Below are 15,116 nucleotides of genomic sequence, written 5' to 3' on the forward strand. Positions count from 1 at the left end.
AGCATATTAAGAGTTATAAATACTTGACAAATCTCCCTTTAAGGTACATTTTGAACATATAAAAAATGTGTGATTAATTTGCGATTAATGACGAATAACCTAATTGAAATATATTATCGATGGGTGTAAGTTATTTACTTTACCTCACAATGTAAAAGACTTTATGTTCTAAATTTAAATGGGTTTAAATTTGTTTTTAAACATAGTTTTAAATAAGTGGGTGCTGCAGAAATAGGTAACTTTTCCCACATAAATGGAACATTTTTTTCTCAGTTATTTTCTCTATTTTATTGTGTATCGCAGTTATTTGGCATGAATATATGTTCTTTAACATTTCAGTGGATATTTTTGTACTATTCAGCGCCGCCTTTTCAGAAAGCAGCTATTCACTCCTGATATGAATCTCATTTTGGCAGAGAGGCAGCACAGCTTTGCATGATTGGCTGTATTGCTGTCCTCTCACACTCCCACAGACATGCATTTGATTTGTCACCAGCATCCAAAGTCTTATCTAAACACTGCGAAGAATCTCTGAGTAAATGTTCCCCCGTTGGCACACTTCAGCCGAAACCAGCTACTCTGCAAAAAGGATCTTCTAAGTACCTTTTCTTTTTTATATGTGAAGGGAGATTAGAATGCACTGCGAAATAAAGAGAATAAATGATGTGAAGACGACTTGGCACATGAAAACATGCAGGCCGTGCTACATTATTACCATGTGATAAGAGGACTGTAGATTTTCATTCAATCCTTCCTCGCGAGAGGGAGAATGAAAGAAAACAGGCCAAACTTAAGTAATTGGCTTCAGAAGTTGCAGCTTTCTCGTCCTCCGTTTCCAGGCTGAGAGGGGGAAACCTGCCATGCTTGTCAAATCTTCTTGACTGTTACTGTGATGGCCAAAGAGAGTAAAAATGGCATCCATCTTGTAGGAGTAAAGGGGGGAAATACAGGTTTGGTCATGTGTGAAAGAACGTCTCGTTATGGAAGTGAAATATGTCACATTGGCAGCTACCAAATTGACATTTTTTAAATTCAATTTTTCAATTCACTACACTGTTTAACAATTGGGAACTTTTTTTAAATAACTAATCATGGCCAAAAAGAAGTGTTGGACATCAGAATGTGCTTCTGTGCCTTACTCTTTTGTAAATGTGCCCAGTATGTACTGTATTTATCCTGTGCGGGTGGCAGGACCACAGGGATATACAGAAAGTAGGTGCTGGAAATCTGGTGTGTGAATTGATTTTATTAATTTATTAATTAATTTCTATTTATTTAATATTATCATTACTGTTTATGTATTTTGTTTCATAATGGCTCTTTAATGAGGATATTTTTGCCTTAGCAATATTTATAGAAAATGCATGAGACAAAGAACACTGTATCCAACATAATAAGACCTTTTTGTTAAGGAAAATTAATTTTCTGACATTTTCTTTCTTTCTTTGAATTTGTGGAACTGTATGTTATGACTGGTCATGTGGCCAGCTTGGTTGTTGTTGTTGTTGTTGTCCAGTGTCTTTTAAGCCCACATAGGCTGGGGCACCAAATGGTACAGGACACTCAAATAAACAAATCAATCAATCATAAATACATAAATAATAATTTATATGATTAATTTAATTAATTTGTTGTGGTTTAGGTTGTTGTAGTTTTTTTTCTTAAAGAAACAATAAAAAGCATGATTTAACAAAAAACAAAAAAGAATGTTGCATCTGTGCCAAGGCTGCATTTGGGGGTCCTCCATTTCCTGCTTTCTGATGATTTTTTAATGCACCAATTCATGGTGGAAATGTCTTTATTTATGCAAAGGAAAACACAAAATTTAGGTGCCAGGTGACAATTCAAATTATGAAAATATAATGGAATTAAATGCAGTAAGGCTCTCAGGTATTCTGTATTCCTTTTACATATTTATTCTCCTGTACTGTAGGTCAAATTTTCTCATTTAATGTTGTCACTGCTGAGTCAACACACACATGTAGGCATGATTTACTCTTCCCACGTCTTTTGTTTAGGGAAGTTACCTCTTTAAATGTGCATGAGGCATCTGTTCACCTCAACTATAAATTAATTCATTTTAATTAATTTATAAATGCGGCATCCCTGACTGATGGTTCACAAAAGCTTTATTTGCTCCGTACACCGTAAGAGCTCGAGAAAACAAAACACAAATATTAAAATTTGTATCCTTACACAAATGACAAGCTCTGATACAGTGCTACACATAAGCATATTTAACTTTAAATTAAATTATTAGTCCCTATTTAAGCCTTAAATTACACATATAACGCAGTACTAACGCTGAATTCACACCAGGCAGGTTGAGTCAACATGGCGTCTTTGCTAGCTCACACGCTTTTTAAATAAGCAAAACTATGAAACTACATTATAAAGTCACTTCTAATCAAATATTGTATGAAACGAAACATTGACAAACCTTGTGTCCTTATCAGCCATGTGCTAAACAAACAAAAAAGTATAAAGCATTCCTTCTTTTGGAAGGCATGCCAATAATTTTTACATAATCATATTTTACCACTTACCGGAATTACCCTTTCAAAATCAAAGCACCTGCCTTTATAATGTAACTAACAGGTTATATTAACGGTGTTACCCTTTAAAAAATAAAAGCACCCAGCTTTATTGTAACTAACTTTTACAATAAACCCCTGGACTTGAATAGCTCATATGTGTTTCAGCAAGATTTCTATTCGTTCAAAACTCTCTATACATTTAAAACACATCCCACACATCTGTGTTCTCTGATAATACCAGAATAAAGTCATATTATTTCAAGAAAAAAAATCTACCTGCCCTATAGTCTGCTGTACATTACGTAATGGCTCTGCTGATATAGTAGTATTCCCTTCAGACCGTCTGCAATGCACGTGTTCTAAATATTGAGGGGGGACAGCGGCGACCCCTTATCCCCCCTCCCCCGCAACCTACGCCTATGATCTGTGCACACATTTTCTGACTCTCCATCACTGATATTGTAATACAACAACCTGTCAGGCAATAACAAATATTTGCAATATTGGCTGTCCAACACACCTGCTATTGCTCTTGATAATAATCTCATGTCACATGTGGCAAGCATGTAACAGGATGTGATTTATGGTCCAACAACAGATTCACTGTTTGCACGGGTTTGAGATACGATCACAATGGCCTCTGCAGAAAGAAGAATACGTGTAGAAGGTTATAGGCTACATTCATTATTTTGACTCCTAAAGAATTTAAATAAGAAAAATTAAGGTGCAATAGAAATTCCCTAAGGTGGAAAGCAACAGTATAGTTTTGAGGAATCAACGATAGGGGTGTGAAGATATATCAATATGGATCAACATTATCAATTTAATGATCAATCATCCAATATCATCAATACAAAGTGAAAACATTGATGTATATTGTCATCTTTATGATATCCCTTTATTTTGAAATTCCCATGGGACGTCTGTGTCACCATTACCTTTCAAGCGTACCTCCTTCCTAAACATTCAAACAGTGCTTAAACATGAGAAATGTGGCACTTTTAGGTGAACAGCAGGAGGTCTATTTTTATTCTTTTTATTAAAAAGAATAGATTTTTTTTCCTTTAAATGTCTGGATGAGGCCTGTAATAAAATTGTCAAATCTTATTTTAGTTGCTTTTTGTGAGTTGATATAAATGTAACAGATTGTGTTAAATGAGCATATGATATCGTCTCATATGGATTGCAGGCCCCCGAATTTAATCGAATCAAAATCCTATTGTGGCAGAACTTGTGATATATGGTAGCATACTGTGCATACATGTCTTGGCACGTGAAACAACAGGATTCTTTCTAAATGAAGACTACTTTTCACTTCTCCTCGAATTCCAGGGAAGATAGTAGCTTGTGTTGGTGAGCATTCTTGTGTCCTGGCACGTTTAATACAATACAGTATATAACAGAAATGCTCAGGCTCAGAGTCTCAAGAATGCATGTGATGAGCTTTGATTAAGAAATGTATTTCTCACAATGATTTATTTGGAGCAAGAAACTAATAAACAAATAAAAAAAAGAAAATCAATTTGAGCAGAAACTGCTACATACCATAACTAAAGGGATAAATAAAATACAATTCCCAGCGTTTACAAATCAAGGCTACACTCTTTGTTGTCTTATAGCAGATTAAAAAATACTATTTTACCATTTATTGGTTCGCTAGTCACGGTTCGGGTCGTGTATGCATTGCTCGGTTCATTTGAAATAAGTTATGAGGCCGATTGTGTATTTTTTTTCATGTAGAGTTAGGCTCCCGTTTATTGTCATACTAGAACTCAAGGCCTATGGAAGGAGGCTTGGACACGGGCGGACATGGGTCTTGAGGTATGGGGTATAACACCCTGTAATATGTCTTGTATTTATTAATTATTTTTAAATAACACAGTGGCACACAAATCAACCGTATTCCTTTCCAAATACTGCACTTTTTGAGTGGAAAAACTAATCTCTCAATTGAGAGCTGATAATCAGGGATTTGAGACATATGTTATACTGTTTTCTTTTTTTTTTTAGTATAGTTCTGGTTGAGCTTATGCTTCAATTTATGTTGATTGCCTTAGTCTATAATAATAAGCTGCATTGTTTTGTTTGCACTAATTACTGTAGAAGACCTTTTCTTTCAATTAAGATTTGACAATGAAGTAGTGTTTATGTTCCTTATGTAAGCCATACTTTTGTTAAGGCAAACATTTGTTAACTTATTTTTGCCAAATAAATGAAAAGCATGTTGAAATCAGAACATGACCTCCTCGCTGTAACATAAATGTACTGAACCAAACCGAAAACCGTGATATGAACCGTTCCACCCCTAATGACTTATTTGTCCTTCAATAACAAAAAACATGAAAAAAAACAATAATTTCTACTACAATATCTTCTCATTGGAGCAAAACGTTTTCTCTTACTTGCAGTGCAGAGAGCATGTGTTTGCATTTAAAGACATTTTGCTTGTTTCACTCTAACTTTCAGGCTGGATAAGAAGACAAGTGAATCCAAACAGCAAGCTGTAATCCCAGTAAACAATAGCAGGTATTGTGGCGAAATCTCTTTAACTAAACTCACATTTCATCACTGTTTTAAGATGTCCTTAAATACTGTGTAATGAGTTACCGTCATTGGAATGCACCGTTGCCAAGCACACACAGCTTCAGAATTCCGGTCTGCATTTCCAGAGATACTTGTAATCAACCGAGTCCTGATTTCCCAAAACTGATTAGCTGCTGCCATTCAGCATTTGGCAAGCGGTGTCCTCCAACTGTTCAACTTTCTGCTGTGGCTTGTATTGCCTGTTTGTTTTTTTTGTGAGTTTGTCTTCAGACGTACAAATGTTTTTTTTAAAGAAAGTTCTATCACTCCAAGTTATTCTCGGTGAGATAGGCAGCACAAATACATGAGCAGGAACTTAAGTCCGGCTCATTAGGCAGCACAAAAATCAAGCCGTCTTCAGTGTTCAATAAATCCTTCGGGAGTGTATATGTGAAGTTAAATTCTGCACTTGGCAGCCAGATAGACTACATCACTTTCCTGAGATAGGCTTCTCGCTGCTCAGTAGGAGATAAACAGCCAGGCTGGAGGACGTGAGCAGGTGCTGCAGCCTAACATTACTTCCTGACTCCTCTAGCCACAGCCACCCCCTACCATGCCCCCTACACCTCCACAGCATGGAGTACAAACTTCAGGAGATTGATGTCATCTCCCAAACAAACAACTAAAAAGTATAAAAAAGCCTCAGTGAAGGAGTTGTATTGGCTTCAAGGCTTGGTCAGAGGTGTGCATCTATTCCAGTATCACTAAAGATATGCTTTCTTTAAAAAATAGATACTTTATAGATTCTCAAAAACAGTGTGTCAATTATTAAATAATAGTTAACATGCAAAGATGAACTCAGTCAATACTTTATTGAATCTGCAAAAAAGATGCTCCCTCTCAGTGTATGGGCCCTATCAAAGTAGTGCTATGATGTTTAATGTTACAGGAACTGTGATCAATGCAAATGCAGATACTGTTCTGACTGCAGAAAAAAAAAGTAAACTTTATTTTCCTCAGATTGTATGCATATGGTGGTGTTCTCTTTATACTATGACAGTTTTCCTGAAATTTTATTTAAAATTAAAAAAAAGAACAAAAAAAAAGCCATATATCGCCTTGCTTACAGTATCGCAATGTATTGTAATATATTGAATAGTGACCCCTGTATCATGATACGTATCGTATCGCCAGGATTTGTATTGACTTTGAGGCTTGGTCAGAGGTGTGCCCTCTCAAAGTAGTGATATGATGTTGGATGTTACAGGGAGTATGATCAAATCTGACTGCATAAAAAAAGTGTATAAGTTTTATTTAAAAAAATAAATTAAAAAATATCGCAATACATCGCTTGCTTACAATATCACAATATATTGAATCGTAACCCCTGTATCATGATACGTATCGTATCGCCAAGATTTGTATTGTCTTCGAGGCTTGGTCAGAGGTGTGAATCTATTCCAGTGTCACCAAAGATATGCTTTCTTTAAAACAAATAATCTTTCTTAAAAATATTGAATATCACGTTATTATGTGTTGTGATACTGTCTTAACAATTGATGATTTTAATAAATAGTTTACATGCAAAGATTAATCAGTCAATACCTCATTTGCAAAGAGATGCGCCCTCAAAGTAGTAGTTTTTTTATAAATCAGATTTTATGCATATTAATAGGTTATTGTTATTCTGTGTTTCTATGTTATTAGTATGTTATTGTTATTCTATGTTTATATCTTATATTTTCTAAGTTAGTTGTAGTAATCTGGTATATTTATAGTGTATTGTAATATATTCTTTATATTGTGTATACTATAGATTTTTATCTCTAGTATTGATATGAATATTTACTGTATATTTACTGTTCCTGTACATTGCCTTGATAACCTGCTGCTTTAACATAAGAATACAATATGGTGGTGTGTTCTTTATACTATGACAGTTTTCCTAAAATTAGATTTTTTTAAAAATCGCAATATATCGCCTTACTTACAGTATCGCAATCGTAACCCCTGTAACATAATACAAAACGCATCGCCACTCTTGTCAATACACAGCCCTAGAAAAAAGTCAACTCCAAACATCTCTGACATATGAACCCAATATTAAATCTATTGTGTCCCAATAGTTTGAATCATGTGTATGCTTTCAGAAGATGCAAATGGCCAACAATGGTGTTGCAGTTATAGCAGCAGCACCTCTACAAAAATGGCAAGCTGTGCACATAATATTAGATAAAATATATGCTCTTACATTAAGGAGCACCATCCACTCTTTTTTGTAATAAACCACAAAGTAAGATATATGAAAGTAGAATCATTAACCATCATCATGTCTAGTTGGATTTGTAAGTCATTTTGCATCTTTTTCCATTACCTTTTTATAAATGCATAACACATGAAAAATGAAGCATATGGAAAGTGTTCATTTGTAACTTGGTTCGGTTTCTTTATATTCTATGTGCGTGCGAAGTTAAATCCATTGCAGACTTTACTGTAACAGCATTTATGAGAATTGTAAAATAACCCCACTGCCATGCCCTCTCAAGACGTGTTTACAATCACAGGATTTCACATCATATGCTGTCGGAAGAAAACTGCATTTTGCATTCACTCTGTTGTTGTTCAGGCTGTACAACAGGGGAAAAAACTATGGAAGAAGATAAAATGTGATGCTTCAGCTTCCCTCGTTGAACAGATTTGCGTCCCATATGTCTAGGGCAACAAAAGAGAGGCTCTAGAGAGGCAACCAACAACCTTCAGGAGTGATACAGGAAACAGATGAGATGTTTAGATCTTCTAAAAGAATGGGCTCGATTCCAAAACAGAGCTTTAGAGTTGCAGGGAGGAAGTAAACAAGCAAGAAAAGCGTATTGGCTGGGAACCGAGGTGAGAGGTGTGCTGGCGGAGCAAATAGAATGCTTACAGCCTGAGGAGGTATACAATGATATTCAATTACGGGTTTTCTAATATACTAAAGACGTGAATGCAGGGGGGAGAGAAGAGGAAGGGAGTTTATTTAGTTGGGAGCAGAAAGAAAAGGGATAGAGTGAGACCTTTATTTGACGAGTACGAGACACACGAGGTGAGGGGAAGGATGAGAGACTTTTAATTAGACAAGATCGACAGTGAGAGGTTGTGAAGTCTAATTAGGTGCGTTTGAAAAAAAAAAAAAACGCTTTTGAAAGTGAGGTCGCTCGACTGAATGAGAGACTTCATTATGGCTGAAAGAAAGCGAGAGGTGGACGATGTATTTTTTAAACACTATGTGCGACATTTTAGATAACAAGTGCTTAGTTCTTTTGTCTGTTTCATTAGCGGATGAATTCCCTGTCAATTTAATTTTCACGATACAGAGGGCCCTAATTTTGTAAAAGAGCAGATCAAGCCCCGCGACCTTGTTAAGTGACAGTCTCATTGGGCACAAGCAGGTATTTTCCTGCCTGCATCCATTTGGTAATTTCGTGGCTCTCCGTGGCATCAGCTGGAACAAAATGTGAGGGGGCGCACGCTAAAGGGAAATGACAATAAAAAGCAGGCAATTTGGCATTGAATATTGTGCTGCCCACTGCTTCAAATGTCTTAGCATGGTTGCAATTTTGTGCTGTTTCTTTCGAGTTAACTGGGGAAGACACAACCATAGACTGCATATAAGAAGAGGACATAGTCCCTGTGATGTCATTCAAAGTCTCACCTATGAAACTACTGTACTATAAAGCTTATGCTATGCATTTATTGAGGGAGGTTGAGTTGATTTACATGCAATCATTATTTTTTTGGCCAGTTCGGAACAGAAACAAGCTGTGAACACAGCATGGACATATCAGGCTGTTCTCAAACAACACAATTTTACGAGATTTTAAACCAAACCACGATCTTGTGTTAAACCTAACCAAGTAGTTTTGTCGCCTCAACCAAACCAAGTTGATCTGTTCCTAAACCTAAGTTTTTTTGTCGCCTAAATCTAACCAAGCTGTTATTTTGAAAAGACTGCATGCATGTTACAAGCTGAAAATTGACACGTGCGCCAAATGTTGTCGGACATTCCTCGGAAAACGCACGAAAAATGAGAAATAACTTTTTTCGGAAGATATCATACCAACTGTTGTATGAGGATACGTTGGACATATTAATACCTTTTAAGTTGATTACAGCAGATTAGGGATGTCCATAATTAACCGTTTAACCGTTGACCGACATTAAGCATTTTAACCGATTAACGCTATCGGTTTAAACGGTTAAAGGAAATGTTAATAATTAACTCAAAACCTGAGCGGCTCAGAGGAGCAGCTTGTCACTTTAAGGAGAAAAGCTGGTCCACCTCAAGAGCCCACCTTAAGAGGCAGAGCCGAAGTTGCAGGATACAGGAAGTCGGCTCCGGTCTCTGGCTCGCTTGAGCGGAGCGGAGGAGTTGTAGTTTCGTAGCATTTATTCACCGACAAATAACAGTTAATAATCTGTTAACGAGGTTCGGTTATTGGTTAAAAACATTTTTTCAAAATGAGCATCCCTACAGCAGATACAGAGCAACATCAACATTTATTTGGATTTATTTATGTTTCTAATAACCGGATCATTTTAACAGCATTATTCACCCTCCTTTGTAGCTCTGTTTTTGGTCTCCACCAACTACTGAGGGAAATATCTGGCTCTTTAGCTTATAAATGCTTCACTATGTTCACCGCAGCTAGTCGCTCATTGTGTCTCCTGTTTGGTGTTGCACAGGTATCCTACAGCGGAGAGCGTAAACCAAAACTGTAAAGTTACAGACAAGAAAACAATGAGCTGAAAGATGTTTCTTAGAGCTGAAGGGAAGTGCAGTCTGGTGATAATTCCCTTTCACATTACACACTCATAATAAGATCTATTGCTCTTATAAAGGTATTGATATTGGCAGCTTTAAACTAATGTCCAGCTGACAATAAGTGCTGTCTGACCTGTGCCGTCTCATGTGAAAGTAAAGTATCGAGGGTTCGGGTTGCCTAACACAAAGAAACTGGACGAGTATGGATATTTTACACAGAGAGTCTTCTCAAACTAATCTCGAACTGGTAACTAAAACCCTTATCAGCGAACTATCACAGAAAGAATGAGCCAAAGTGCTCTCCTCACTTGGGATTCTCTCTCAAATTAAGCCTAAATAGTTTTTGGGGAGTCCAATAGAACTGGTAAATGATTGTAAAGTGAATGAATGTAGTCCTTATCTCCATACGAAACCATTTGGGAATTCTCATAAGCTGAACCAATCATTATCTGTAAATGAAACAAAAATTTTCCCCATAGTGAATTTAAAGCAGTAGGTTTTAATAAACTTGCCTACTAAACGGGAGCAATATCTAGGTACCAGTTGATCAATATTTCTTTTCTCATGCAGGAGACTCGCCCCAAATGTATTTTCCAGGAGGCTGCCAATTAGATGATACCTCCATCGCTGATTAACCAGCAGTTTGTATTCTTGGCAGAGTTTCGCAAAAGGCCTCAAGGTATTGCTGTCATATAGATCTCATATCTTTTTCACCAGAGACATCAACCAGTCAATATGTAAGCTACTACTTACTTCTCTCTCTGCATTTACAGAGCTGACTCATCCTGGCATGCTCCCACTCTGCTCCCATGGCTCAATTCAATATTGTGCAGGGTGTCTCCCACTCAACCTCATTTCACACACACACACACAGCTCAGTCACTGCAACAAAACTTCTCTATACATTCTACTTTTCTATTTACATTTCACAGTCCCATATGGGCAGGGACTTGAAAGGGCTCACACTTTTAAAGGAGCACACGGCACATTTCACTGGCATGAAAGCAATAAAAACAGATGTACATTTGCACATGTTAGAACATCACCCAAATATATAACACAAACATTGTTTTCATCTTTCATACTTTCCAAAATATTTAATGTTATTTGGGAATTTTTTCTCCCGCATTCAAATGAGTGGACGGAATGTTCAGAGTTATAATTATATCGTTGCAGCTCTAATTTTAGGATTGCCTCACCACGGCTCTAAACGTGGGGACGGCTGAGCTGGCAACTAGTAACTAATAGCAAAAGGTATAGAAGCAAAGGGACGAAACTCCGGTGTTTTTTGACAACAGCTGCTAAAACCATTTTGGACTGAACACGCTTATTGTATTTATAATATTTTATTGTTCAACTCAGGCCATTTCGGTAGAATATGACAATAGAATAGAAATAATGTTGTTTTACTTTTGTAAAGCATTTTTTAGGCGCACGTTTTACTGTAGTCGCTTTCAGTCCAAAATGGCGGAAGCGTAGTTTTGTTGCTGGGTGCAGATGTTGCAATGGAACAAACAATTGACTTCTTAGCAATATACATTCTTTATTAACAGTGCTAACAGTGCAAACAACGGCAACAGTGCTGACAGAATTAACACTGTTAACCTGTGGTTGGAACCATGAAGGTGGGCATTACAACACCGTGGGTCGGGACGTCGTTATCAGCTATAACCGCCGTATGAGCACAGCGCAGAGCGGCGACCATTAGCTAACCAGTGGGGCACGCTCATAGGGACACACATGCACTGTGACTTCATTCTCTGCTCAGGATGCCATTACTCCTCTATATCTTTACATAGCTAATAGTTGTTTGCTGCTATATTAATGCTATGAATTTCAAATGAACTATCTGACCCAGGAGTCACTCAGCAGTTACCATCACCATGGCAACCTCTAACTGCAGGTGGGGACACACAGCTGATTCAGATTTGCTAATTAGACTGATCTCTGCGGTGATTATCAACCATTTGACAACACAGGTGTTACATTTGAAAAATTTTAACTGAAGCTACTATTTCAACTCCTCGCATTGCTAAGACTAGCTGGAATTTGAGTCCTGGCCTCTCATGTTATTCTCTATTTTGTGACTATGTGGATTCATAACTGACATGACACACACACAGACACTGATAGCCTCTAAACAAGGATCTAATGTTAGGAATTCACACATACAGTATATCGTTATGTTTAGTGCAACTGCTTTAACCTTGTGTCAGACAGTATAGGGGAAGCTTTTCTCTCTGTGTCATGTATACACACAAACACACAGAGATTTTCAAAAGAAAAACCCCCGTGATAAAAGGAGCTTACCAGGGAGCTCTGGGTTAGGCCAGTTTTTCAAAATAAAAGCCCCTAGAAGCAAACAAGAGCTTACTGGGGCTCTGGAATGAGATGGATTTTCAAAATATGAGCCTCAAAAGGTAACATGAGCTTGCTGCAGGCTTCATGAGCACTTTCAAAATAAAAACCTGGATGATTTTGTCTTTACACACACACACACAACTAAACTCCTTCTACTGCATGGCAGTGCTTATAGGGTTCAGACCTCAGCTGATGGTTTATCCTTATTCCATATATACACTTAAATGACACTCAACTCTTTCTCCGTACACTGAAGCTCATATAAGTCCTTACACTACAAGTCTAATTTCATTGCTTTAAAGACTATATATGGCCCCCATTATACCTTTCCTGTTATTCCAACTCTTCCTACTCCTTCAGCTGCTCCTTCACACAAATTTGAGCCAACAATGCAGTTTAGCTCCCAGACATTTATCAAGCAATGCTGTCCAGCTCCCAGCCATACATGAAGCAATACAGTACAGATTCCCAAACAATGCAGTCCCACCACAATTTTCCTCCGGAAATTGCATTCTCTACTCTCTCTAGGATATATGATCAAAACACAATATTTCCACTGCATTAAATACGTTTAAAGCCAATTAATAAAATCAGGCAGAAAGTGGCTGCAGCACTGCACATCTACTGCTGCAATGTCCTTGAAACCAGTCGTAAACCACTGACTGCAGCACCAGAAATACATTTCTGACCACAGGACCAGAAGTAAACAGCTGACTACACAACTGGAAACAAAACAAGCAGCAACGAGACCAGAAATAAATGACTGACCCACGGAGCCGGAACTAAACTGATGATCACAGGAGAGTAGGTAGATGACCAATTATCAAGCGGTGAACGGGCAAAGCTCTGAGGGGTTTGACATCCGTGAGCTTATGTGCGTGTCCTCCCTCCCCCCCCCTTCGACAAGCCGGTGCCCTTTCGGCTGCCTCTTAAAAGACTCGGCCGCTGTGAATTTGGTGTCTACACTGACTGTCCCCGAGGAGATGGGCCACCAGTTCCTCCTAAAGGTTACATTCTGTCACTTCAGGGGAGAGGGTCAGCCGTTTGTGATGATTACAATCCACTAGTGAGTGGGAATATGTGTGTGGGGGGGAGTGACAGACCAATAAAAGGTTTGGATATGTAGCAAAGTGGGAGTAGTTACAATACGGTGTAATATGCAGAATGATTTTGGAAATAACATCAATATGTTTCTGTGCTGACTGCTCTTTAGGGTGAAAGTGTACTGCAATAAGTAAGCAAATATCATCTAAAAGGTTCTGAATAAATTGATGATACTGTACACACTTCGCTACTATATAATATTGATCACCACTGAAAGCACATCTCAGCACAGATAGTCGATAAATGTTGGACTGTGGTTGGTAAAATGTTGAAAAAAAATTGTTAAATGCAGAGGCTCCTGGACATTTTCAGGGTTTTTTCCTGGCTCAAAATGAGTCGGAGGTGGTACCATCCAGAATTTTATGAAACTTGGGACCCTCTAGGGGAGTGCGGGGGAATGCTCCCCCGGAAAATAAGTTTGTACATTTTAAAGTTAAATGCATCAATCTGGAGCACTTTGAGAGCAAAATTAAGAGGCTAGATCTATGAAGAACTTGGGCTGTCTCATATTCATATATCCATTCATATTCATATATACGTTTTTTATCGGTCACAAACATACAGTGCCTTCAGAAAGTATTCAGACCCCTTCACTTTTTTCACATTTTGTTATGTTGCAGCCTTATGCTAAAATCAATAAAATTACTTTTTTCCCTCATCAATCTACACCACAATGACAAAGTGGAAACATTGACATAAGTATTCAGACCCTTTACTCAGTACTGAGTTGAAGCCCCTTTGGCAGCGATTACAGCATCGAGTCTTCTTGGGTATGACGTGACAAGCTTTGCACACCTGGATTTGGGGAGTTTCTGCCATTCTTCTCTGCAGATCCTCTCCAGCTCTGTCGGGTTGGATGGGGACCGTCGGTTGACAGACATTTTCAGGTCTCTCCAGAGATGTTCGATTGGGTTCAAGTCAGGGCTCTGGCTGGGCCACTGAAGGACATTCACAGAGTTGTCCCTAAGCCACTCCTGCGTTATCTTGGCTGTGTGCTTAGGGTCATTGTCCTGTTGGAAGGTGAACCTTCGGCCCAGTCTGAGATCCTGAGCGCTCTGGACCAGGTTTTCATTAAGAATATCTCTGTACTTTGCTCTGTTCAGCTTTCCCTCAACCCTGACCAGTCGCCTTTCCCTGCCGCTGAAAAATACCCCAAAAGTATGATGCTGCCACCACCGTGCTTCACCGTTGGGGTGGTATTGGGCAGGTGATGAGCGGTGCCTGGATTCCTCCAGACATAATGCTTAGAATTGAGGCCAAACAGTTCAATCTTGGTTTCGTCAGATCAGACAATCTTGTTTCTCACAGTCTGAGTGTCCTTTAGGTGCCTTTTTGCAAACTCCAAGCGAACTTTCATGTCCGTCTGGCCACTCTGCCATTAAGCCCAGATCGGTGGAGTGTTGCAATGATGGTTGTCCTTCTGGAAGTTTCTCCCATCTCCACACAGGATCTCTGGAGCTCAGTCAGAGTGACCATCGGGTTCTTGGTCACCTCTCTTACCAAGGCCCTTCTCCCCCCGATGCTCAGATTGGCCGGGCGGCCAGCTCTAATGAGAGTCCTGGTTGTTCCAAACTTCTGCCATTTAAGAATTACGGAGGCCACTGTGCTCATTGGGACCTTCAATGCTGCAGAATTTTTTTGTAGCCTTCCCCAGATCTGTGCCTCGACACAATCCTGTCTCTGAGCTCTTCCTTCGATCTCATGGATTGGTTTTTGCTCTGATATGCATTATCAGCTGTGAGATAAACAAGTGTGTGCCTTTCCAAATCATGTCCAATCAATTGAATTTA

The sequence above is a fragment of the Sebastes fasciatus genome, chromosome 16 (assembly GCF_043250625.1).
Source record: "Sebastes fasciatus isolate fSebFas1 chromosome 16, fSebFas1.pri, whole genome shotgun sequence".
In the NCBI taxonomy this organism is placed as follows: Eukaryota; Metazoa; Chordata; class Actinopteri; order Perciformes; family Sebastidae; genus Sebastes; species Sebastes fasciatus.